This window comes from Convolutriloba macropyga, chromosome 6 (assembly GCF_964194025.1).
Source record: "Convolutriloba macropyga chromosome 6, txConMacr16.3, whole genome shotgun sequence".
In the NCBI taxonomy this organism is placed as follows: Eukaryota; Metazoa; Xenacoelomorpha; order Acoela; family Convolutidae; genus Convolutriloba; species Convolutriloba macropyga.
In genome coordinates this window covers 16830281-16855094 of record NC_134473.1, presented here as the reverse complement: position 1 = coordinate 16855094, position 24814 = coordinate 16830281, and the positions used below count along the sequence as shown (strand labels likewise).

The 24814-nt window shown below is 36.5% G+C and overlaps 3 protein-coding genes across 5 annotated transcripts in view; 1 reads left to right on the top strand and 2 right to left on the bottom strand.

Moving 5' to 3' along the window:
• Window positions 1–24814, bottom strand: part of LOC142341527 (eukaryotic translation initiation factor 4E-1A-like) — a 544656-nt gene that overhangs the window by 180606 nt on the left and 339236 nt on the right. The window lies entirely within an intron of this gene.
• The window catches only part of LOC142341529 (persulfide dioxygenase ETHE1, mitochondrial-like), a 520203-nt gene that overhangs the window by 156155 nt on the left and 339234 nt on the right, over window positions 1–24814 (bottom strand). The gene's annotated exons all lie outside the window — the stretch shown is intronic.
• The window catches only part of LOC142340823 (uncharacterized), a 232662-nt gene that overhangs the window by 113855 nt on the left and 93993 nt on the right, over window positions 1–24814 (top strand). The gene's annotated exons all lie outside the window — the stretch shown is intronic.

The window sequence follows — 24814 nt, the reverse complement described above, 5'->3', positions numbered from 1 at the left end:
CCAACTTAGAGATATATTTGCAAAAAAGAGGCTATATATTAGAGGAGTCAGTACACCTAACAAAGCAAACATGAAAACAATTAAAAAAGATATAATACAACTTTGTGACCCAATTTCGTCGAGCTCATAGGTGTAGAGACTGGGTAGACTAATGATCAACGGTCAAAGGCTACGAAATTTTGCTCTAATTGACCGAGAAAAATTAAAATGAATCCACTTTTTCAAAAAACGATTTTTCTTCAAAAATCATAACATTTTTTGGAAAATCTGAAAATTGACGGAATTTTTACGTTGAATGCAATTCAAATAGAGGGTACAGTCGAGGGAACACCATAAATGGCCGAAAAAACTAAAACATCCAAGATTCAACAGGCCTCTAAATTTAGAAGACTTTGAAGAGAAGACTTTTTAAAACATAGAGAGACCCTTTCTTTTACTGAAGCCTTCTCTACACAAATTAACGTCTTTTTTCGACTAAGAAACGTCTACTAGTGATAACTAACAGGTTACCAACGTCATGGGGCCGAAATAAACCCAACTTAGAGATATATTTGCAAAAAAAGAGGCTATATATTAGAGGAGTCAGTACACCTAACAAAGCAAACATGAAAACAAAGAAAAAAGATATAATACAACTTTGTGACCCAATTTCCTCGAAATCATAGGTGTAGAGACTGGGTAGACTAATGATCAACGGTCAAAGGCTACGAAATTTTGCTCTAGATGACCGAGAAAAAATAAAAATGAATCCACTTTTTCAAAAAACGATTTTTCTTCAAAAATCCTAACATTTTTTGCAAAATTTGAAAATTGATGGAATTTTTACGTTAAAAGCAATTCAAATAGTGGGCACAGTCGAGGGAACACCAAAAATGGCTGAAAAAAATAAAACATCCAAGATTCAACAGGCCTCTAAATTTAGAAGAATTTCGAGAGAAGACTTTTTCAAAACATAGAGAGAGTCTTTCTTTTACTGGAGCCTTTTCTACACCAATTATGGTCCTTTTTAAACTTAGCCACGTCTACTAGTTATAACTAACAGGTTCCGAACGTCATAGGGCCAAAATAAACTCAACTGAGAGAAATATTTGCAAGAAAAGAGGCCATATATTAGAGGAGTCAGTGCACCTAACAAAGTAAACATGAAAACAAACAAAAAAGATATAATACCACTTTGTGACCAAATTTCTTCGTGCTATTGAGCGTACAGACTGGGTAGACTAATGGTCAACGGTCAAAGGCTACGGAATTTTGCTCTAGGTGACCAAGAAAAAATAAAAATGAATTCACTTTTTCAAAAAACGATTTTTCTTCAAAAATCCTAATATTTTTTGCAAAATTTAAAAATTGTCGGAATTTTTACGTTATATCCAATTCAAATAGTGGGTACAGTCGAGGGAAAACAATAAATGGCCGAAAAAATTAAAATATCCAAGATTCAACAGACCTCTAAATTTAGAAGACTTTCGAGAGAAGACTTTTTTAAAACACAGAGGAAGTCTTTCTTTTACTGGAGACTTTTCTACATAAATTATGGCCCTTTTTCGACTAACACACGTCTACTAGTGATGACACGTCCATTATTGATAACTAACAGGTTCCGAACGTCATAGGGCCATAATAAACCCAACTTAGAGATATATTTGCAAAAAAAAGAGGCTATATATTAGAGGAGTCAGTACACCCAACAAAGCAAACATGAAAACAAAGAACAAAGATGTAATACCACTTGGTGACCGTTTTTCGTCGTCTTAATAGGTGTACAGACAGGGTAGACTAATGGTCAACGGTCAACGTTATGCAATTTTGCTCTAGGTGACCGAGAAAAAGTAAAAACAAATCCACTTTTTCAAAAAACGATTTTTCTTCAAAAATCCTAACATTTTTGCAAAATTTAAAAATTGACGGAATTTTTACGTTATATGCAATTAAAATAGTGGGTAAAGTCGAGGGAATACCGTAAATTTCCGAAAAAAATAAATTATCCAAGATTCAACAGACCTCTAAATATAGAAGAGTTTCGAGAGAAGACTTTTTTAAAACATAGAGAAGGCCTTTCTTTCACTGGAGCCTTTTCTAAATAAATCATGGCCCTTTTTCGACTAACACACGTCTACTAGTGATAACTAACAGGTTCCGAACCTCAAAGGGCCGAAATAAGTCCCGCTTAGAGAGATAATCGCGAAAAAAGAGGCTATATTTTAGCCATACTATTTAGAAAATCAAATTCTGTGGTGTCCATTAGTTTTAAGAATGAGTAGATTAACCATCTAAAGATTTACATTCCCAAATTTGGCTATAGGGGGCCAAGAAAAATTAAAAATGACCACTTTTTTTTTCAAAAATCGACTTTTCTTCAAAAATCTTAACATTTTACAGAAATTGTGAAATTCCGCGGAATTTTTAAGCTATTTGCAGTGCAAATAGTGGGTACAGTTGAAGGAACACCATAATTGGCCAAAAAACTAAAATATCTCAGATTCAAGAATATTCTAAATTTAGAAGAATTTCGAGAGAAGACTTTTTTAAAACGTAGAGAAGGCCTTTCTTTTACTGGAGACTTTTCTACTTAAATTATGGTCTTTTTCCGACTAACACACGTCTACTAGTGATAACTAACAGGTTCCGAACCTCAAAGGGCCGAAATAAGTCCCACTTAGAGAGATAATTGCGAAAAAAGAGGCTATATTTTAAAGGAGTCAATACACATAATAAAGCTAACATGGATACCCAGAAAAAAGATACCATTCTATTTGAAAATCAAATTCTGTCGTGTCCTTTAGTTTTAAGAATGAGTAGATTAACCATCTACTGATTTACATTCCCGAATTTGGCTATAGGGGGCCGAGAAAAAGTAAAAATGACCACTTTTTTTTCAAAAATCGACTTTTCTTCAAAAATCTCAACATTTTAGAGAAATTGTGAAATTCCGCAGAGTTTTTGAGCTATTTGCATTGCAAATAGTGGGTACAGTCGAAGGAACACCATAATTGGCCAAAAAACTAAAATATCTCAGATTCAAGAAGATTCTAAATTTAGAATTTCGAGAGAAGACTTTTTTAAAACATAGAGAAGGCCTTTTTTTACTGGAGACTTTTCTACATAAATTATGGTCCTTTCTCAATTTAGACACGTCTACTAGTGCTAACTAACAGGTTCCCATCGTCATAGGGCCGAAATAAACCCAACTTAAGAGATATATTTTCAAAAAAAAGGCTATATAATAGCGGAGTCAGTACACCTACCAAAAAAGCAAACAAAAAAACAAAAAAGATATAACACCACTTAGTGATCTAATTTATTTGTGTTAATAGTGGTACAGACTGGGTAGACTATTGATCAACGTTCACCAATTTTTGCTCTAGGTGACCAAGAAAATGAAAATGAATCCACTTTTTCAAAAAATGATTTCTCTTCAAAAATCCTAACATTTTTTGCAAAATTTGAAGGTTGACAAAATTTATACGTTATTTGCAATTCAACTAGTGGATACAGTCGAGGGAACGCCATAAATGGCCAAAAAACTAAAATATCCAAGATTCAACAGACCTCTAAATTTATAAGAGTTTCGGGAGAAGACTTTTTTAAAAGACAGATGAAGCCTTTCTTTTACTGGAGCCTATTCTACATAGATTATGGTCCTTAATTTTCGTACTGAACAAGCTGTTCTTCCCACAAACTGAATAAGAGAAACATTGACACGTCAAAAACAAAGATTTTTCTTCAGTGATCCGGGAGAAAACGATAATTGAAAAGCTTAATTGTACAAAAAATCATTGATTCCATCAAAGTTTTGCCATACATCCTTACGCATATAATTAATACACCTAAATTCACTTTAAAAGAACTGCTGAATTGAGAAGAGAACGCAATTAACATTGATTCAAAGATAACATCAAAATTAATCATGCTCAAAGTGGTCCAATAAAAGAGACAGACAAACTTTGTCATCGACATCAGTTCTTACCAATTTGTTTTTTATTGAGTTTACAAACACTTCTTATTGATAACCCGAGTACTCGACAACGACAAAGCTAATGACGTCAGGTGGAGCTGAACATTTTTCAACGCCCATAGTTTGCTTTACATTGAACAAATTCACAAGACAAGTAGAGTTTTCGGACTTTTCGAAAACAACGATTTCACCAAACTTCAGAACTGAACAGTCCTCAAAGCTTATATAGGCATTTGCATTGGTTGAGTACGCTAGCGAGTCCAATTTCAAACAGTTTACTTGCATTGTTGATCGAAGACAGTCATCATCAGGGTTGTAATGCAACGGTAAAGCAGTTTCATCCACAACGCGTCGCTCAATAAATTCTTTGCTTGTATTCCCTAATGTTTGAGCAAATCCAACCAAATTATCCTTCTTTAGCTTGGTTCAAAGAAGTTTTTTTCGCCTTAAATATCGTTCAGTTATGAGATCCAAGTGATTGACAGTACCAGTAAAGGGTCTACTAAGAAGATGGTTGGCGGATTCAAACATGAATGCAGATGTGCCCCACAATAAATGCCAGCATAAATGGTTCAAGGAGTGAACATTTATTGTAAAACAATATTCATCGTATTGGGCCACAGTTAGGTCGAGAAACTTTTTAATCAGAGGTTCCGCTTCATCGCAATAACAAGAATTCGTAAGCAGCAAGCGAATTGAGTAACTCAACAACATAAAGCGAGTGTAGGCCTCCTTGCTCACTTTACCGTATAAAATAGGAGGACCAAGGCAGAGGAGCCAGTCCTTGCACTCGCTTGCTTTGAAGTTTTGCAGGTCAGTAAGCAATCGTGGACATCTTCTTATTTCAAACGGAACCTAAACAAAATTCACAATCCGCATATATATGTTTAAAAATTCCAAACCAAAAAACCAAAGTTAAAATTTTAAAAACTGCAATTCTCAAAAGACGTTTATGAACAGAAAACACTACTGTTTAAAAGACTTCCAACGTTCTACTAAAGATACTCACCTTTATTTTGCTAACGATTCCTTTCAATTCTTCTCGCATCTGACTTTAATCTCTTTTCTAAGTAAGTCAAGGACAACGCGCGCAACTCCTAGCGCAACCTGGTGCATATAATCTATCGGAGCAGATAACGGTAAATTGGGCACAAATTTTGACAACGAGCTCGGGCCCTTAACACCTCGTGATGATTTCAGTCGCAAATCTGCGTTGTAACCTTCTATAGAACGCATGCCATAGGGTTGATGGGGATAATAGTGTGTTTTACCAATTCGTGTACCAGAATTATAGCAGTAACAGCAACCATAATAACCATTAAAAGATATCCAGTTCAGTACAGAAGATCTTGCAGGAGTATCAGCCACAATAAGAATTGGCTTTGGAATGACAACAAACGTCTCATCAGACAGTTTAAGCTCGAACTGCGCCAGTTGCTCACCAACAGCCTGCAATGGAAAATTAAAAGAGTTTCAATATGAAATTCAGATCATTCTGAAGCTTGGAAAAAGCCTGAATGACAAGTGAAAATTTCATCAGAGAAAATAAGAGCGACAAATTTTGCTGCCTCTTCAACACGATACCAAAACCCGTGAAAAGCAACTACTAGTTTTACTTGATGAAAGGCATATGAAACAAACATTAAAAAAGCATTACCTGCAAAAACTCAGGCCAGTCTGGTTTCTCTTAACCAAACCACAGACCGCGGAGTAAAATGTTGTTGAAGGAGGAACGCAAAATTGGCGGAAGATTTGCAACAGCGCACCATATAGGCCAAAGAGAATTATTTTTTGATTTGATAATTTTGACACCATCTGTGTTCAGAACCAGAAAAACCATTAGTTTTCGATTGTCCCTACTTAGTGCTCTAGATAGAATTAAATCACTACCTTCCTTCTTTTCGATTTCGTACTATTCGATATGCACGAAATTGCGACGCAGAACTTCCTGGAGCTCGCTTTGGAAATTGAGCACATGCCATTCCCCGTTTGCACATTTTTTCTTCTTCACAATGTAATTTTCCATACGCAAAAGGTTTCTTCTTTTGAGAGTTTTGAAAGCTGGTACCTTAAAATTGGGAAAAGCCAAGCGAGTTAACTGCAGCCATTCAACAGCCTCTTTGTCAGATGTTCCATGCTTGGTTATAATACTCTCCACACAGTGAACAAAGTTTTCGCATGAAGATTGAGATCCAGCACCCAATGCATCATAAACCTCTTTCTCCTCATAATCCTTGTTTTGTTCCGAACTATCGTCCGACATATACTCTTCCGCTATAACCTCGTCCACATCATCGCCACTGTCAAATAATTGAGGACTGTTCTGGATATTTTCTGCATTTTCAGCGGCACTGGGACATGGAGAACTTCTTGTAGGATGTTCTATTATTGACACTTCACTTGCTTCACTTTCACTGTTTTCATCGCTTAAATATCTGAGATCAGCAATAACAGGTTTTTTTGCCGTCGCTAAAGGATATTTTAGGTTCAACCTGCGCTTAACATTTCGCATTTTGAGAACCGTTGCTGCCTGAATCCGTGGAGCTGGTGTTCGCAACTCAAATGAAGGTTTTTCTGATTCCATTTCAGATGGCAAAACAGGACTTTCAACACGATGCAAATCTACATGAGGACATTTGCAGTCTTTGTTGCATTTGCCAAAAAAATTCTCACCATAATACGTCGACAAAGTTGTCCCATATAAAATTTCGGTAATGGCTGAAATCTGCACAGCCTTTTTTCCATTTAACTCAACCGCCAAGTACTCACAATTTGGCCTGCAGCAGTGATCAACAAACCTAGCGGGTCCTACCATTACTCGGCAACATTTGGAGCCTTCACGAGGAGCCATTACAGACAAATTAGAAAAAGTTCTCTCTTCGGCTTCAGGAATGAACTCTAAATAGCCATACACATTAAGTCGTTGACCTTTTGAAATTGAAGCGCTGCCGGAGTAACATAGCTCATAACCACCAAAATCATCCGGCTTCAAATTGATTTGAGCTACTTGGAGATTGTCATACGCTTTTTGCAGAAAATTATGCATTTTTGTTAAATGTCGATCTTCTCTCTTCTGTTCGCAATACAATTCGTGTGGAATCAGGTCAACGAAATTTTGAATTTCAGGACTAGAGAACCCAAATTGCCGACAGATTTGACCATCTATCTGGCAAAGCTGAAGATGCCTTTTTTGATTACTCAAGACGCTCATCAATCTTAAAACAAAAACGAATCAACTACGGCCTTTTGGGTGCCAGAAATGTAATGCCTGCGTACAAAACAAGATACATTTTATCCCGAATTCTACCGGCAGAAAAGAAAAATTTTAACCCTACTTTAAAACGTTCAGACGAAACTATTTCTAGATTGAAGTTTAAAAGTTCACGGTAGAGAACAATTTTGAGAAACACGAATTTTTCTCAAATCGTTAAGGAAGCAAGGTGAAAAGTTCAATTTTATTAAGTTTATAACATTCACAAACATTGATGTAGAAGAGGCTCTATTTGAGGATCAAATTATTAACACTAATACATTGAGAAATCCAAAAGAAGGCAAACCGCCCTCTAATTGTTTTCCCAAGAGCACAGAATGGCCTAAAAACTCAAAGTTGAATACAAACACGAAGAGGACTAAACTAAAGACCTACTGTTTGTAGACAAACCGCCCGCACAAATGTTTGATTACCTGGTGCAAGCACTCCGCTCACACAAAATACTTACTTTAGCACAGACAAAAACAAAGCAAACCGCCTTCTATTTGTTTTCCCACGAGCAAACAATGTTCTAAATACTCAAACATGAATACACAATGGACAGTGAATACCTTGAAAACCTACTGTGTGCAGACAAGCCGCCCGCACAAATTTTTGATTACCAGGTGCAAGCAGATTTTGATTACAAGGTGTTAGCATCCTGCTGAAACAAAATATTAAACCTAACACGTTGAAGAATCCAAAAGAAGGCAAATCGCCCTCTAATTGGTTTCTCACGTGCGGAACACAATTGCCTAAATACTCAAACTTGAATACAAGCATAAAAGGGGTTACTTAAAGACCTAATGTGTGCAGACAAACCGCCCGCACAAACGTTTGATTACCAAATGCAACCAAGCCGCTCACAAAAATATTAAACTCAGAACGTTGAGAGTCCAAAAGATGGCAAACAGTCCTCTTGTTTTTCCTAAGAACGACAGTGGGCTAAAAACTCAAACTTGAATACCAACACAGAACATTAAATTTAACTCTTTAAGGAATCCAGAAGGAGGCAAACCGCCCTCTTACTGTTTTCTTATACCCAAAATATTGAAATTGGCACTTTGAGAAATCAGACAAACATGAGAGTGACTACCCTTAAGACACACTGTGTGCAGACAAACCAACCACAAAAAAGTTTGAGTACCAGATGCGAGCAACCCGCTCACACAAAAGATTTAACTTAACACTTAGAAAAAATCAGAGGAAGGCAAACCGCCCTCAAACTGATTTTCTCTATCAAACAATTGCCTGACAAAAGTCAAATTTCAAGACAAAAACCAAAAAGCAATCTCCTAAAGAACTACTTTGTGCAGACAAACTGTCCTCACATTTTCAATATGATAACAAAGTGCGAGCAACCCGTTCCCACAGAACATTAGAATTAACTATTCAAGAATTTCAGGAAACAAACCGCCCTCTAACTATTTTCCAAAAGCAAACAGTTGCCAATAACGCTTGATCTAAAGAATATTGACCGCAGTAAAGGTCAGAGTATTCGAGTTGATGAAAAAATAAAGGCTTGCAAAGTATTTTATTAGGTAAACACTATAACGACGAACATAAAAGTAAACAAGAACTTTTTGAGTTTACAAATATCAGAATAACGCAAAATCTTTCCATTGTTTAAATTGCTTCGGGGAAACAACAGGTTTCCAGAACTAAGAAGTCACAGCAGATAATTACTATTCTTCAGAAATAATACTGCTTTTAACATATATAAAATATTGAAAGCGCAAAAGAAATGCTCCGGTGGACTATTAGACAAGTCAAGCAATAAGATGTGGAATATTGTGAAAATTATATTGAAAATCAAGAATGAACAAAATAGTTGCTGCTTCAGAACCATGTGAATCGGCTAACGTTAGTTAAATTTAGCTTTTCAGAGGATACAGAAGGAGGCAAACCGCCCCCTAACTGTTCTCCCATAGCAAACAGTGGCCTATAACACTTGACCCAAGGTAAACCCAAGACTTACAAAGCACTTTTTAAGCGATCACTATTACGAAGAACAAGGACGAAAGGAAACAAGAAATTTCGAAGTTTACAAATAACAGAATAACGCAATAAAAGTCCATAACGTATGAAAGCACTTCTCAGAAACAAGATTTTCAAAACTAAAAAGTCACAGCAATGCATTACTGCCTCCAAAATTTAAAGTAAATTGAAAGCGCGAAAGGAAAGCTCCAATAGATTATTAGACAATACGAGCAATAATATGTGGAATATTGTAAAACTCATTTAGTGAAAATCAAGAATAAACATTAGTTGAAGCCTCAGAACCATGTTAATCAGTTAGCGCTCTATGTAGACAGTTTTAAAGACAAGAGTTTTTGAAAGTACAAAGATGGCCGTTAGAACATAGAAAGTGGCCAAAGGGAAGTGGCTATTCAGATTCTTGCTCGTCGTCAGTCTCTTGAACTCTGGGTTGTGTCATCATCTCATTTATGAACTCCATGCCATGCTTTCCTTTTTGATCGAGTCCGTACTGATTAGCTGCATCACGTGCACTAGCAAAAGCCGCCTCGGGAGCACGCGGATATTTTCTCGTGACACATTCTAAGCAGAAGAACGTCAGCAGAAATGCTCTCAAATGACCTGCGAGCGGTTGAATTTGTCAGTAGCTAGCCATGGGGGTGTACTGGGGGCTGCTGAGCGGGCAACCGCGGGGGGGGGGGGGGGGCTTGTGGGCAACGGTGGTTGGGGGGGGGTCCTCAACTTCTAAGAACCACCCTTCTCACCATAAGTAAGTCTCAAAAACACTCGCTGTGAATCGCGTGGCTACAGGGTAATGAGCTGAAAAGCTCTAAGAGCACATAATGCCCGCCACCTGTTTATCTCGTTTTTGAGGACAAAAGCCAAATGGGTCAGACAAAAATCGGTCAAGCAAAAAATCGCAAAAAAGAGCAACACGACTAATATAATTGCTCGACTATGTTTGGGAGCATTTGAAAATGTTAAGCTCAACAGTAAATTTTAAGGGATCAAAAACAAAGGTACCTTTGAAAAGTTTGAATCTTTCCTCATCGCAAGGAATTCGGCAAGATTCTCGGGTCGTTTGCTTGCCAATGATCAGTCGAATTAGCGCGCATTGTTTTCCATGGCCAAAAAGTCGACGGGCCAGCTCACGTCCGAAGATACTAGACTTCTCAGAAGCGTAAATGGACATTAGATCAAAGCCTTTGTAAATCAGTGGAGGCAGAGACGGGTCACTTGAACTGTTGCAAGGTTCTTGTTGATCCGGCGTGTCAACCTTTAGGTGAACCGCTAATATATTCAGAAACTCCCGTTTTTCTGCTTTCCTAATCTTAAGCATTTGATCGTGTAACCTCTTTTGGTTCGCAGCCAAATCCTCCATGTATTTCTTTTGGTTCTCAACTATCTCTCTTATACCCGAAAGAAGACTCTAAACGAAATAGGCTTATGAACTAAATTTGCGCAAATATTCACTTTAAATTTTGTTACTTAAAAGCATGGATGGTTGACAGCAAGAAAAATAGCAGGGAACAAAAGAAAGAAAAGGCTATGAATTAAAGTGCCGCTCACAAAAAAAAGTTTAAAAAAGGAGAGAACAATCTATAAAACCTCATTTATTTTTTCCGATGCTTTACTATTCTCCTTCAGGGCAATGTCCCCATTTTTCTCCCGAACTCGCTCAATGCTTTCCTCTACACCAAGTTGAACTACGGGTTCCGCAACGAATCGTTTTGCCGTAGAATTTTGAGGCACTTCTGTCACCGCTTTAGTCTTCTTCATTTGAGTACTAGTAAGATCATTCTGGCTATTAGCAAGATCCTTCTCAAACAGATCACCGACCGACCGCTCTGAGGGGATGTTTTCATCATTCTCCTCTCTGTGGCAAAAACAAAAAACTACATCACTTATCACTTGTGAGTGTGGAAAAGAGCCACAAAGTAGTAAAATTAAAAACACTAACTCAAGTGATAAGGTGATTTCAGCAATTGATTCGTTTCTCATCTTCGCCTCGTTAATGATATCTAGAGCCCTGAGTGAACGTACTTTGTAATCTCGCTCCAGGCACATCTCCACGAACTGGCAATCATGCAAGCCAATCTCAGTTTTCATATTGATCACTGTGCGCTTATTTATGTTCGTTTTATCATAAAAACCCCAAGCCTGAGGCCATGAACGGTGGTTCAGATTTAACCCGAACACGGACTTATCGTACCTACAGAAGAAAATCCAGCTTAGCTTCAGAGCACGTCGTAGATCCCCGTCGGGAACTAACGCTTCGTAATCTCGTGTTTTTAGGCCCCTGTTTTCTCTATTTTTTGGATTAAGTGCTGGTTGCGAAAAAGATGCTGGCATTTCGAGTAACTGAAACGTCAATGCAAAACGAAACTAAGCCCAGAATATGGAGACAAACTACTGGATAACTAAAATATAGATACATTTATCACTTCGAGGATAAAAGAAGGCGGTAAAATGTCTTTTCACTAGCACACAATTGTCTAAAAAATCCCAATATACAAAACAAATCGCAAGGCATTCCCTTAAAGAACTACTTTCCGCAGACAAACAGCCTGCATATTTATTTTCTAACTAAAGTGCGCGAGCAACCCGCTCACACAAAACATTAAACTTAACTCTTTAGGGAATCCAGAAGGAGGCAAACCGCCCTCTTACTGTTTTCTTATACCCAAAATATTGAAATTGGCACTTTGAGAAATCAGACAAACATGAGAGTGACTACCCTTAAGACACACTGTGTGCAGACACACCACCCGTAAAAAAGTTTGAGTACCAGGTGCGAGCAACCCGCTCACACAAAAGATTTAACTTAACACTTAGAAAAAATCAGAGGAAGGCAAACCGCCCTCAAATTGATTTTCTCTATCAAACAATTGCCTGACAAAAGTCAAATTTCAATGCAAAAACCAAAAAGCAATCTCTTAAAGAACTACCTTGTGCAGACAAACTGTCCTCAAATTTCCAATATGATAAAAAGTCACAGCAAAGCATTAGTATTATTTAGAAATAATACTGACTCTAAAATATTCAAAATATTGAAAGCGCACAAGGAAAGCTTCGATAGACTATTAAACACGACGGGCATGTGGAGAATTGTGAAAATCAAGGATTAACAAGTATTAAAGTTGGTGCTTCAGATCCATGTGATTCAGTTATTTTTAATTCAATTTAGAGGTTCAGAGGATACAGAAGAAGGCAAACCGCCCTCTAACTGTGTCCATTAGAAAATAAATAGAACCTATAAAGTATTTGCTCTCAAAATTTAGAGGTTCAGAGGATACAGAAGAAGGCAAAGCGCCCTCTAACTGTTTCCATTAGAAGATAAATAGAACCTATAAAATATTTGCTCCCAAAATTTAGAGGTTCAGAGGATACAGAAGAAGGCAAACCGCCCTCTAACTGTTTCCATTAGAAGATAAATAGTACCTATAAAATATTTGCTCCCAAAAAATGAATCTCATGATACGAAGGTGATCACTTACAAATGGTTCAAGACCCACAATTTTTCCCAAGAGATGGACCTTTTTAAACACTTATGTTTCAGTAAATTATGGAACTAAAAAAATTTTAAAGTAAATGTTTGGTTTAAGAGAAAGTGCTTAACTTCAATTGATCAAAAAATATTCAAACAACAAAGAAGCATCAAACATCAAATAATAAGGGCAAAACAGACGCTTTATTTCAACTTATGATCTCTCAGTCCCTTATTAAAGGCACATGCTAGCTGCTGCAAGCCTCTGTCGTTTAAGTGTACGCCGTCGTCTTTAAAACAAGTAGAACTCTGGACTTCTCTATGAAGCTTCAGATACCTCATATTTGAGTTCACAACTAAGGCATTGAAATCACTGATATTGCTATGCTTTGCATGTAAACGCTTGAGAACTGTACAGATGACAACGTTTGGCCGATGCTCCAGTGACGCAATTGAAGAAAGTAGGTCTTTAACTTGCTCCAACACAAGATGTGGATCTTCCCCAGCTTCACCCCACAAAGATAAATTGTTGCTTCCAACGGCAACAATCACATTCCTGTAGCTCCTCATGGTGGGCAAAAGTTCGTAGAAGTCATTGACTTTTCCTCCAGACAAGGAGAATACAGAACAACTATCGATACAAACTCCATTTACAATAGAGTCACCTATAATGGCAGTGTGCACCTCTTTCTCGTTTGAGAAATTGCAATAGATGAATTCTAGAGAGCGACCATCAGCTTTGGCTTTAACAATCTTTCCCTGAATTTGTGCTGGCGAAAACGTCTCTTTGAATTTCTTACGTCGAACAGCCTCCGGGTCACTCGCAAAAGGAACACCAACTCGTTTCGACATCTAAAGCAAAAAAAACTAATTTGACCTGGAACCTAAATTAACCCCTAAAGCCTACACCCCTGATACCCGGGGCTGGGTGGTACCACTTCGACCTGTGGTGGTGTTCCCAGTTTACACTTGGTGGTGTCCCCTGATACCCGGGGCTGGGTGGTCCCAGATTTACCGCTGGTTCGGTCAACTAAAAAATTTGACAAACTATTAAGTACTTTTTTCTCAGACCAGCTCGATCAACAATTATCCCTCTATCAGAACCTACTACGACTATGACACTCCTACATAGACCTTCAAATTATTTGAACAAGTCCTGCACTATATGAAAGAGACTTTTTATGAAAACGCACAAGAATAACTTTTGAGCTCGAAATTTGACAACGTATTAAGTACTTTTTTCTCAGACCAGCTAGATCAACAATTATCCCTCTATCAGAACCTACTAGGACTATGACACTCCTACATAGACCCTCAAATTATTTGAACATGTCCTTCACTATACTGAAAGAGACTTTTTATGAAAACGCACAAGAGTAATTTTTGAGCTCGAAATTTGACAACGTATTAAGTACTTTTTTCTCAGACCAGCTAGATAACAATTAACCCTCTATCATAACCTACTAGGACTATGACACTCGTATATAGACCCTCAAATTATTTGAACAAGTCCTTCACTATACTGGAAGAGACTTTTTATGAAAACGCACAAGAATAACTTTTGAGCTCGAAATTTGACAACGTATTAAGTACTTTTTTCTCAGACCAGCTAGATCAACAATTATCCCTCTATCAGAACTTACTAGGACTATGACACTCCTACATAGAACCTCAAAAAATTTGAACAAGTCCTTCACTATACTGAAGGAGACTTTTTATGAAAACGCACAAGAGTTATTTTTGAGCTCGAAATATGACAACGTATTAAGTACTTTTTTCTCAGACCAGCTAGATCAACAATTATCCCTCTATCAGAACCTACTAGGACTATGACACTCCTACATAGACCCTCAAATTATTTGAAAAAGTCCTTCACTATACTGAAAGAGACTTTTTATGAAAACGCAAAAGAGTAATTTTTGAGCTCGAAATTTGACAACGTATTAAGTACTTTTTTCTCAGACCAGCTAGATCAACAATTAGCCCTCTATCAGAACCTACTAGGAATATGACACTCATACATAGACCCTCAAATTATTTGAACAAGTCCTTCACTATAATGAAAGAGACTTTTTATGAAAACGCACAAGAGTAATTTTTGAGCTCGAAATTTGACAACGTATTAAGTACTTTTTTCTCAGACCAGCTAGATCAACAATTATCCCTCTATCAGAACCTACTAAGACTATGACACTCCTACATAGACCCTCAAATTATTTGAACAAGTCCTTCACTATACTGAAAGAGACTTTTTATGAAAACGTACAAGAGTAATTTTTGAGCTCGATATTTGACAACGTATTAAGTACTTTTTTCTCAGACCAGCTAGATCAACAATTAGCCCTCTATCAGAACTTACTAGGACTATGACACTCCTACATAGACCCTCAAATTATTTGAACAAGTCCTTCACTATACTGAAAGAGACTTTTTATGAAAACGTACAAGAGTAATTTTTGAGCTCGATATTTGACAACGTATTAAGTACTTTTTTCTCAGACCAGCTAGATCAACAATTAGCCCTCTATCAGAACCTACTAGGACTATGACACTCCTACATAGACCCTCAAATTATTTGAACAAGTCCTTCACTATACTGAAAGAGACTTTTTATGAAAACGCACAAGAGTTATTTTTGAGCTCGAAATATGACAACGTATTAAGTACTTTTTTCTCAGACCAGCTAGATCAACAATTAGCCCTCTATCAGAACCTACTAGGAATATGACACTCATACATAGACCCTCAAATTATTTGAACAAGTCCTTCACTATAATGAAAGAGACTTTTTATGAAAACGCACAAGAGTAATTTTTGAGCTCGAAATTTGACAACGTATTAAGTACTTTTTTCTCAGACCAGCTAGATAACAATTAACCCTCTATCATAACCTACTAGGACTATGACACTCGTATATAGACCCTCAAATTATTTGAACAAGTCCTTCACTATACTGGAAGAGACTTTTTATGAAAACGCACAAGAATAACTTTTGAGCTCGAAATTTGACAACGTATTAAGTACTTTTTTCTCAGACCAGCTAGATCAACAATTATCCCTCTATCAGAACCTACTAAGACTATGACACTCCTACATAGACCCTCAAATTATTTGAACAAGTCCTTCACTATACTGAAAGAGACTTTTTATGAAAACGTACAAGAGTAATTTTTGAGCTCGATATTTGACAACGTATTAAGTATTTTTTTCTCAGACCAGCTAGATCAACAATTAGCCCTCTATCAGAACCTACTAGCACTATGACACTCCTACATAGACCCTCAAATTATTTGAACAAGTCCTTCACTATAATGAAAGAGACTTTTTATGAAAACGCACAAGAGTTATTTTTGAGCTCGAAATATGACAACGTATTAAGTACTTTTTTCTCAGACCAGCTAGATCAACAATTAGCCCTCTATCAGAACCTACTAGGAATATGACACTCCTACATAGACCCTCGCATTAATATAACAAGTCCTTCACTATACTGAAAGAGACTTTTTATGGAAACGCACAAGAGTAATTTTTGAGCTCGAAATTTGACAACGTATTAAGTACTTTTTTCTCAGACCAGCTAGATCAACAATTAGCCCTCTATCAGAACCTACTAGGAATATGACACTCATACATAGACCCTCAAATTATTTGAACAAGTCCTTCACTATAATGAAAGAGACTTTTTATGAAAACGCACAAGAGTTATTTTTGAGCTCGAAATATGACAACGTATTAAGTACTTTTTTCTCAGACCAGCTAGATCAACAATTATCCCTCTATCAGAACCTACTAGGACTATGACACTCCTACATAGACCCTCAAATTATTTGAAAAAGTCCTTCACTATACTGAAAGAGACTTTTTATGAAAACGCAAAAGAGTAATTTTTGAGCTCGAAATTTGACAACGTATTAAGTACTTTTTTCTCAGACCAGCTAGATCAACAATTAGCCCTCTATCAGAACCTACTAGGAATATGACACTCATACAGAGACCCTCAAATTATTTGAACAAGTCCTTCACTATAATGAAAGAGACTTTTTATGAAAACGCACAAGAGTAATTTTTGAGCTCGAAATTTGACAACGTATTAAGTACTTTTTTCTCAGACCAGCTAGATCAACAATTAGCCCTCTATCAGAACCTACTAGGACTATGACACTCCTACATAGACCATCAAATTATTTGAACAAGTCCTTCACTATACTGAAAGAGACTTTTTATGAAAACGTACAAGAGTAATTTTTGAGCTCGATATTTGACAACGTATTAAGTACTTTTTTCTCAGACCAGCTAGATCAACAATTAGCCCTCTATCAGAACTTACTAGGACTATGACACTCCTACATAGACCCTCAAATTATTTGAACAAGTCCTTCACTATACTGAAAGAGACTTTTTATGAAAACGTACAAGAGTAATTTTTGAGCTCGATATTTGACAACGTATTAAGTACTTTTTTCTCAGACCAGCTAGATCAACAATTAGCCCTCTATCAGAACCTACTAGGACTATGACACTCCTACATAGACCCTCAAATTATTTGAACAAGTCCTTCACTATACTGAAAGAGACTTTTTATGAAAACGCACAAGAGTAATTTGAGCTCGAAATTCGACAACGTATTAAGTACTTTTTTCTCAGACCAGCTAGATCAACAATTAGCCCTCTATCAGAACCTAATAGGACTATGACACTCCTACATAGACCCTCAAATTATTTGAACAAGTCCTTCACTATACTGAAAGAGACTTTTTATGAAAACGCACAAGAGTAATTTTTGAGCTCGAAATTTGACAACGTATTAAGTACTTTTTTCTCAGACCAGCTAGATAACAATTAACCCTCTATCATAACCTACTAGGACTATGACACTCGTATATAGACCCTCAAATTATTTGAACCAGTCCTTCACTATACTGGAAGAGACTTTTTATGAAAACGCACAAGAATAACTTTTGAGCTCGAAATTTGACAACGTATTAAGTACTTTTTTCTCAGACCAGCTAGATAACAATTAACCCTCTATCATAACCTACTAGGACTATGACACTCGTATATAGACCCTCAAATTATTTGAACAAGTCCTTCACTATACTGGAAGAGACTTTTTATGAAAACGCACAAGAATAACTTTTGAGCTCGAAATTTGACAACGTATTAAGTACTTTTTTCTCAGACCAGCTAGATCAACAATTATCCCTCTATCAGAACTTACTAGGACTATGACACTCCTACATAGACCCTCAAAAAATTTGAACAAGTCCTTCACTATACTGAAAGAGACTTTTTATGAAAACGCACAAGAGTTATTTTTGAGCTCGAAATATGACAACGTATTAAGTACTTTTTTCTCAGACCAGCTAGATCAACAATTATCCCTCTATCAGAACCTACTAGGACTATGACACTCCTACATAGACCCTCAAATTATTTGAAAAAGTCCTTCACTATACTGAAAGAGACTTTTTATGAAAACGCAAAAGAGTAATTTTTGAGCTCGAAATTTGACAACGTATTAAGTACTTTTTTCTCAGACCAGCTAGATCAACAATTAGCCCTCTATCAGAACCTACTAGGACTATGACACTCATACATAGACCCTCAAATTATTTGAACAAGTCCTTCACTATAATGAAAGAGACTTTTTATGAAAACGCACAAGAGTAATTTTTGAGCTCGAAATTTGACAACGTATTAAGTACTTTTTTCTCAGACCAGCTAGATCAACAATTATCCCTCTATCAGAACCTACTAAGACTATGACACTCCTACATAGACCCTCAAATTATTTGAACAAGTCCTTCACTATACTGAAAGAGACTTTTTATGAAAACGTACAAGAGTAATTTTTGAGCTCGATATTTGACAACGTATTAAGTACTTTTTTCTCAGACCAGCTAGATCAACAATTAGCCCTCTATCAGAACTTACTAGGACTATGACACTCCTACATAGACCCTCAAATTATTTGAACAAGTCCTTCACTATACTGAAAGAGACTTTTTATGAAAACGTACAAGAGTAATTTTTGAGCTCGATATTTGACAACGTATTAAGTATTTTTTTCTCAGACCAGCTAGATCAACAATTAGCCCTCTATCAGAACCTACTAGGACTATGACACTCCTACATAGACCCTCAAATTATTTGAACAAGTCCTTCACTATACTGAAAGAGACTTTTTATGAAAACGCACAAGAGTAATTTGAGCTCGAAATTTGACAACGTATTAAGTACTTTTTTCTCAGACCAGCTAGATCAACAATTAGCCCTCTATCAGAACCTACTAGGACTATGACACTCCTACATAGACCCTCAAATTATTTGAACAAGTCCTTCACTATACTGAAAGAGACTTTTTATGAAAACGCACAAGAGTAATTTTTGAGATCGAAATTTGACAACGTATTAAGTACTTTTTTCTCAGACCAGCTAGATAACAATTAACCCTCTATCATAACCTACTAGGACTATGACACTCGTATATAGACCCTCAAATTATTTGAACCAGTCCTTCACTATACTGGAAGAGACTTTTTATGAAAACGCACAAGAATAACTTTTGAGCTCGAAATTTGACAACGTATTAAGTACTTTTTTCTCAGACCAGCTAGATCAACAATTAGCCCTCTATCAGAACTTACTAGGACTATGACACTCCTACATAGACCCTCAAATTACTTGAACAAGTCCTTCACTATACTGAAAGAGACTTTTTATGAAAACGCACAAGAGTAATTTTTGAGCTCGAAATTTGACAAAGTATTAAGTACTTTTTTTTCAGACCAGCTAGATCAACAATTAGCCCTATATCAGAACCTACTAGAACTATGACAATCCTACATAGACCCTCAAATTATTTGAACAAGTCCTTCACTATACGGAAAGAGACTTTTTATGAAAACGCACAAGAATAACTTTTGAGCTCGAAATATGACAACGTATTAAGTACTTTTTTTCTCAGACCAGCTAGATCAACAATTATCCCTCTATCAGAACCTACTAGGACTATCACACTCCTACATAGACCTTCAATTTATTTGAACAAGTCCATCACAATACTGACAGAGACTTTTTATGAAAACGCACAAGAGTAATTTTTGAGCTCGAAATTTGACAACGTATTAAGTACTTTTTTCTCAGACCAGCTAGATCAACAATTAGCCCTCTATCAGAACCTACTAGAACTTTGACACTCCTACATAGACCCTCAAATTATTTGAACAAGTCCTTCACTATACTGACAGAGACTTTTTATGAAAACGCACAAGAGTAATTTTTGAGCTCGAAATTTGACAACGTATTAAGTACTTTTTTCTCAGACCAGCTAGATCAACAATTAGCCCTCTATCAGAACCTACTAGGACTATGACACTCCTACATAGACCCTCAAATTATTTGAACAAGTCCTTCACTATACTGAAAGAGACTTTTTATGAAAACGCACAAGAGTAAATTGAGCTCGAAATTTGACAACGTATTAAGTACTTTTTTCTCAGACCAGCTAGACCAACAATTAGCCCTCTATCAGAACCTACTAGGACTATGACACTCCTACATAGACCCTCAAATTATTTGAACAAGTCCTTCACTATACTGAAAGAGACTTTTTATGAAAACGCACAAGAGTAATTTTTGAGCTCGAAATTTGACAACGTATTAAGTACTTTTTTCTCAGACCAGCTAGATCAACAATTAGCCCTCTATCAGAATCTACTAGAACTATGACAGTCCTACATAGACTCTCAAATTATTTGAACAAGTCCTTCACTATACGGAAAGAGACTTTTTATGAAAACGCACAAGAGTAATTTTTGAGCTCGTAATTTGACAACGTATTAAGTACTTTTTTTCAGACCAGCTAGATCAACAATTAGCCCTATATCTGAACCTACTAGAACTATGACAGTCCTACATAGACTCTCAAATTATTTGAACAAGTCCTTCACTATACGGAAAGAGACTTTTTATGAAAACACACAAGAATAACTTTTGAGCTCGAAATTTGACAACGTATTAAGTACTTTTTTCTCAGACCAGCTAGATCAACAATTAGCCCTCTATCAGAACCTACTAGGACTATGACCCTCCTACATAGACCCTCAAATTATTTGAACGAGTCCTTCACTATACTGAAAGAGACTTTTTATGAAAACGCACAAGAGTAACTTTTGAGCTCGAAATTTGACAACGTATTAAGTACTTTTTTCTCAGACCAGCTAGATCAACAATTAGCCCTCTATCAGAACCTACTAGGACTATGACACTCCTACATAGACCCTCAAATTATTTGAACAAGTCCTTCACTATACTGAAAGAGATTTTTTATGAAAACGCACAAGAGTAATTTTTGAGCTCGAAATTTGACAACGTATTAAGTACTTTTTTCTCAGACCAGCTCGATCAACAATTAGACCACGATCAGAACCTACTAGGACTATGACACTCCTACATAGACCCTCAAATTATTTGAACAAGTCCTTCACTATACTGAAAGAGACTTTTTATGAAAACGCACAAGAGTAATTTTTGAGCTCGAAATTTGACAACGTATTAAGTACTTTTTTCTCAGACCAGCTAGATCAACAATTAGCCCTCTATCAGAACCTACTAGGACTATGACACTCCTACATAGACCCTCAAATTATTTGAACAAGTCCTTCACTATACTGAAAGAGACTTTTTATGAAAACGCACAAGAGTAATTTGAGCTCGAAATTTGACAACGTATTAAGTACTTTTTCCTCAGACCAGCTAGATCAACAATTAGCCCTCTATCAGAACCTACTAGGACTATGACACTCCTACATAGACCCTCAATTTATTTGAACAAGTCCTTCACTATACTGAAAGAGACTTTTTATGAAAACGCACAAGAGTAATTTGAGCTCGAAATTTGACAACGTATTAAGTACTTTTTTCTCAGACCAGCTAGATCAACAATTAGCCCTCTATCAGAACCTACTAGGACTATGACACTCCTACATAGACCCTCAAATTATTTGAACAAGTCCTTCACTATACTGAAAGAGACTTTTCATGAAAACGCACAAGAGTAATTTTTGAGCTCGAACTTTGACAACGTATTAAGTACTTTTTTTTCAGACCAGCTAGATCAACAATTAGCCCTATATCAGAGCCTACTAGAACTATGACAATCCTACATAGACCCTCAAACTATTTGAACAAGTCCTTCACTATACGGAAAGAGACTTTTTATGAAAACGCACAAGAATAACTTTTGAGCTCGAAATTTGACAACGTATTAAGTTCTTTTTTCTCAGACCAGCTAGATCAACAATTAGCCCTCTATCAGAACCTACTAGGACTATGACACTCCTACAGAGACCCTCAAATTATTTGAACAAGTCCTTCACTATACTGAAAGAGACTTTTTATGAAAACGCACAAGAGTAATTTTTGAGCTCGAAATTTGACAACGTATTAAGTATTTTTTTCTCAGACCAGCTAGATCAACAATTAGCCCTCTATCAGAACCTACTAGGACTATGGCACGCCTACATAGACCCTCAAATTATCTGAACAAGTCCTTCACTATACTGAAAGAGACTTTTTATGAAAACGCACAAGAGTAATTTTTGAGCTCGAAATTTGACAACGTATTAAGTACTTTTTTCTCAGACCAGCTAGATCAACAATTAGACCTCTATCAGAACCTACTAGGACTATGACACTCCTACATAGACCCTCAAATTATTTGAACAAGTCCTTCACTATACTGAAAGAGACTTTTTATGAAAACGCAAAAGATTAATTTTTGAGCTCGAAATTTGACAACGTATTAAGTACTTTTTCTCAGACCAGCTAGATCAACAATTAGCCCTCTATCAGAACCTACTAGGACTATGACACTCCTACATAGACCCTCAAATTATTTGAACAAGTCCTTCACTATACTGAAAGAGACTTTTTTTGAAAACGTACAAGAGTAATTTTTGAGCTCGAAATTTGACAACGTATTAAGTACTTTTTTCTCAGACCAGCTAGATCAACAATTAGCCCTCTATCAGAACCTACTAGGACTATGACACTCCTTCAGAGACCCTCAAATTATTTGAACAAGTCCTTCACTATACTGAAAGAGACTTTTTATGAAAACGCACAAGAGTAATTTTTGAGCTCGAAATTTGACAACGTATTAAGTACTTTTTTTCTCAGACCAGCTAGATCAACAATTAGCCCTCTATCAGAACCTACTAGGACTATGGCACGCCTACATAGACCCTCAAATTATCTGAACAAGTCCTTCACTATACTGAAAGAGACTTTTTATGAAAACGCACAAGAGTAATTTTTGAGCTCGAAATTTGACAACGTATTAAGTACTTTTTTCTCAGACCAGCTAGATCAACAATTAGACCTCTATCAGAACCTACTAGGACTATGACACTCCTACATAGACCCTCAAATTATTTGAACAAGTCCTTCACTATACTGAAAGAGACTTTTTATGAAAACGCAAAAGATTAATTTTTGAGCTCGAAATTTGACAACGTATTAAGTACTTTTTCTCAGACCAGCTAGATCAACAATTAGCCCTCTATCAGAACCTACTAGGACTATGACACTCCTACATAGACCCTCAAATTATTTGAACAAGTCCTTCACTATACTGAAAGAGACTTTTTTTGAAAACGTACAAGAGTAATTTTTGAGCTCGAAATTTGACAACGTATTAAGTACTTTTTTCTCAGACCAGCTAGATCAACAATTAGCCCTCTATCAGAACCTACTAGGACTATGACACTCCTTCAGAGACCCTCAAATTATTTGAACAAGTCCTTCACTATACTGAAAGAGACTTTTTATGAAAACGCACAAGAGTAATTTTTGAGCTCGAAATTTGACAACGTATTAAGTACTTTTTTTCTCAGACCAGCTAGATCAACAATTAGCCCTCTATCAGAACCTACTAGGACTATGACACTCCTACATAGACCCTCAAATTATTTGAACAAGTCCTTCACTATACTGAAAGAGACTTTTTATGAAAACGCGCAAGAGTAATTTTTGAGCTCGAAATTTGACAACGTATTAAGTACTTTTTACTCAGACGAGCTAGATCAACAATTAGCCCTCTATCAGAACCTACTAGGACTAAGACACTCCTACATAGACCCTCAAATTAATTGAACATGTCCTTCACTATACTGAAAGAGACTTTTTACGAAAACGCACAAGAGTAATTTCTGAGCTCGAAATTTGACAACGTATTAAGTACTTTTTTCTCAGATCAGCTAGATCAATAATTAGCCCTCTATCAGGACCTACTAGGACTATGACACTCCTACATAGACCCTCAAATTATTTGAACAAGTCCTTCACTATACTGAAAGAGACTTTTTTGAAAACGTACAAGAGTAATTTTTGAGCTCGAAATTTGACAACGTATTAAGTACTTTTTTCTCAGACCAGCTAGATCAACAATTAGCCCTCTATCAGAACCTACTAGGACAATGAAACTCCTACATAGACCCTCAAATTATTTGAACAAGTCCTTCACTATACTGAAAGAGACTTTTTATGAAAACGCGCAAGAGTAATTTTTGAGCTCGAAATTTGACAACGTATTAAGTACTTTTTTCTCAGACGAGCTAGATCAACAATTAGCCCTCTATCAGAACCTACTGGGACTAAGACACTCCTACATAGACCCTCAAATTAATTGAACAAGTCCTTCACTATACTGAAAGAGACTTTTTATGAAAACGCACAAAAGTAATTTTTGAGCTCGAAATTTGACAACGTATTAAGTACTTTTTTCTCAGATCAGCTAGATCAACAATTAGCCCTCTATCAGAACCTACTAGGACTATGACACTCCTTCAGAGACCCTCAAATTATTTGAACAAGTCCTTCACTATACTGAAAGAGACTTTTTATGAAAACGCACAAGAGTAATTTTTGAGCTCGAAATTTGACAACGTATTAAGTACTTTTTTCTCAGACCAGCTAGATCAACCATTAGACCTCTATCAGAACCTAATAGGACTATGACACTCCTACATAGACTTTCAAATTATTTGAACAAGTCCTTCACTATACTGAAAGAGACTTTTTATGAAAACGCACAAGAGTAGTTTTTGAGCTCGAAATTTGACAACGTATTAAGTACTTTTTT